Here is a 2,487-nt window from a genome sequence, read left to right as displayed (position 1 = left end):
GAGAGAGAGAGAGAGAGAGAGAGAGAATTTTTTTAATATTTATTTTTTAGTTTTTGGCAGACACAGCATCTTTGTTTGTATGAGGTGCTGAGGAGTGAACCCGAGCATGCCAGGCGAGCGCGCTACCGCTTGAGCCACATCCCCAGCCCTCAACACAATAATTTTGGGTGACTTTAACACAGCTTTTCATCAATAGATAGATCTACCAAACAAAAACTAAATAAAGAAACTGTAGAACTCAATAATACAATCAATAATTAGACTTAACTGACATATATAGAGTATATTATCCATCAATGAGCAAATACACTTTCTTCTCAGCAGCACATGAATCCTTCTCTAAAACAGACCATATGTTATGCCACAAAGCACCTCTTAGTAAATACAGAAAAGTAGAGATACTACCCTGCATTCTATCAGACCACAATGGAATGAAATTAGAAATCAGTGATAAAATAAAAAATAAAAGCTATTCCAATAAAAATCAATATCACCCTGATTCCAAAACCAGACAAAGACACACCTGACACTAAATAATACATTATTGAATGAACAATGGGTTGCAAAAGATATTGAAGAGGAGATTAAAAAATTCTTAGAAGTAAATAAGAACACCAATACAACATATCAAAATCTCTGGGACATTATGAAGGCAGTGCTAAGAGGAAAAAAGTTCATTACATGGAGTTCATTCCTTCAAAGAAGAAAAAGTCAACAAATAAATGACCTAACATTACATCTCAAAGCTCTAGAAAGAGAAGAACTAATCAAACCCAAAAGCAGTAGGAGACAGGAAATAATTGAAATTAGAGCTGAAATCAATAAAATTGAAACAAAAGAAACAAATTGAAAAAATTGAAAAAACAAAAAGTTGGATCTTTCAAAAAAATAAATAATATTAATAAACCATTAGCCATGCTAACAAAGGAGAGAGAAAACTCAAATTACTAACATCTGTGATGAAAAAGGAAATATGACAGACACTATAGAAATACAGAAGATAATTAGAAATTATTTTGAAACTTTGTACTCCAATAAAATAGAAAATATCAAAGACATCGACAAATTTCTAGAGGCATATGATATACCTAAACTAAATTAGGATGATATACACAATTTAAACAGATCAATTTCAAGCAAGGAAATAGAGGATGCCATTAGAAGTCTACCAACCAAGAAAAGCCCAGGACTCGATGGATACACAACTGAGTTCTACAAGATCTTTAAAGAAGAACTAACACCAACACTTCTCAAACTATTTCATGGAATAAAAAAAGAGGGGGGCTGGGGCTGTAGCTCAGTGGTAGAGCACTTGCCTTGCATGTATGAGGCACTGGGTTCAATTCTCAGCACCACACAAAAATAAATAAAGATATTGTGTCCATCTACAACTAAATTTTTTTAAAAAAAATTCTAAAAAAAAAAAAAAAAAAAAAAGAAAAAGAGGGAACATTTCAAAGCACATTCTATGAGGCCAATATCACCCTGATTCCAAAACCAGACAAAGACACATCAAAGAAAAAAAAACTTCAGACCAATATCTCTAATGAGTATAGATGCAAAAATTCTCAATAAAATTCTGGCAAATTGAATACAAAAACATATCAAAAAGATAGTGCATCACAATCGAGTAGGATTCATCTCAGGAATGCAAGGTTGGTTCAACATCCAGAAATCAATAAATGTAATACATCATATCAATAGACTCAAAGATAAAAATCATATGATCATCTCAATAGATGCTAAGAAAGCATCTGATAAAATACAGCATCCCTTCATGTTCAAAACACTTAAAAAACTAGGGATAACAGGAACATATCTCAACATTGTAAAGGCTATCTATGCTAAGCCTAAGGGCAACAACATTCTAAATGGAGAAAAATTGAAAGCATTCCCTCTAAAAACTGGAACAAGTCAGGGATGCCCTCTGTTACCACATCTATTTAACATAGTTCTTGAAACTCTAGACAGAGCAATCAGACAGAAGAAAGAAATTAAAGGGATACAGATAGGAAAAGAAGAACTCAAATTATCACTATTTGCAGATGATATGATTCTATACCTAGAAGACCCAAAAAATTCCACAAGAAATCTCCTAGAATAAATAAATTCAGCAAAGTAGCTGGATATAAAATCAATACCCATAAATCAAAGGCATTTGTGTTGAGAGCCACAGCCGAAGGTGCCCCAGCAAACTTCCAGCTGCCAGCAAACTTCCAGCTGTCAGCTGATGATTGGCTCACAGCGGCCCCAGCAAACTTCTAGCTGCCAACTGATTGGCTCCTCTGCAGTGATGCTCATTGGGTTGTTTCCCCGCCCTTTCAGACAACGGAGCTGCTCATTGGGGGACTTTTTTGGCTCCGCCCACGTGACCCAGCCAATCGGCCTCAAGAGCAGGAGGAGTGGGGGAGGTTGAGAGGCTTGTGGGAAGCCAGTGGTGGCAGTTGGGCTCTGAAGGTTTTCCTGAAGAGCTGTGTGGTTTGGCGT

The sequence above is a fragment of the Marmota marmota genome, unplaced genomic scaffold (assembly GCF_001458135.2).
Source record: "Marmota marmota marmota unplaced genomic scaffold, marMar, whole genome shotgun sequence".
Taxonomy (NCBI): domain Eukaryota; kingdom Metazoa; phylum Chordata; class Mammalia; order Rodentia; family Sciuridae; genus Marmota; species Marmota marmota.
The sequence above is the reverse complement of the archived record's forward strand: the minus strand, read 5'-3'. Positions refer to the sequence as shown.